Source organism: Nematolebias whitei, chromosome 20, assembly GCF_014905685.2.
Source record: "Nematolebias whitei isolate Nwh7 chromosome 20, NemWhi1, whole genome shotgun sequence".
Taxonomy (NCBI): domain Eukaryota; kingdom Metazoa; phylum Chordata; class Actinopteri; order Cyprinodontiformes; family Rivulidae; genus Nematolebias; species Nematolebias whitei.
The window spans coordinates 39739389-39740178 of NC_056517.1; the positions used below are offsets into that span (position 1 = coordinate 39739389).

Genomic DNA, 790 nt, shown 5'->3' on the forward strand with positions numbered 1-790 from the left:
TGATCAGTCTGGACTGAACCGTTGGGTCTTGGTAACGGAGTTCAGTAATTAAAACCCGGACGTGTCTCGTCCCTGTCGTCTCTTCTTCGTCTCGTTCTGTTTTTTGCCGATCCTTCGTCTGTATGAATGTTTTCATGAATGGCAGAGCTCCTCTCTCCCTCTCAGCACCAGTAAATGTGTTTGACAGGCAGAAAAACCTCCAGACCCGACTCAGACTGGGTCTCCTGCTGCTGGTTCTGGGTCATCGTCTGCAGGAATGCTGAGTCATGCCTGCTTTAACTAGAACTGAATCAGCATAAATTAACATGAGGTGAAGTTTGGTGTTTTGTTTCTGTGTGATGTTTCAACTCAGACATTCTCTGATTGGATGGTTGTGACACCTTAAATAAACTCTTCACCATCTTTAGGTCAATAGACCCCCTCAGATGAGATGTTCCCTCCACGGTGGAGGTGTACCTGCTCAGGTTGATGTGGGGTGACCTGAATCTGCCAGACTTTGCTGCCGGCGATGTTCTGTTGACGCTGCGCTAACAGCTGATGCAGGCGCTCACCGTCTTCCTGGGATTAAACTCTGCCTGAGTTTGTAGGTCTTTGTCAACCCCAGGAAGAACACGGAGACCGACAGAAGTCCATGAATCATTCATGAGCTCTGCAGGAAGTTACGACGGAAAACACAGAAACTCTCCCTGAAAGAGCAAATCCAAGCAGCCAGAAGGTTTTCTGTCTGCTGCGGGGAGACGTTCAGGACAGCTGGACGTCCCTGTCCACACAGATCTGTATGAGGACAGCT

General features: G+C 49.1%; 1 protein-coding gene across 1 annotated transcript in view; it reads left to right on the forward strand.

Annotated features, from left to right (window-relative positions):
- The window catches only part of LOC119426454 (LYR motif-containing protein 4B), a 4578-nt gene that overhangs the window by 586 nt on the left and 3202 nt on the right, over positions 1–790 (forward strand). The window lies entirely within an intron of this gene.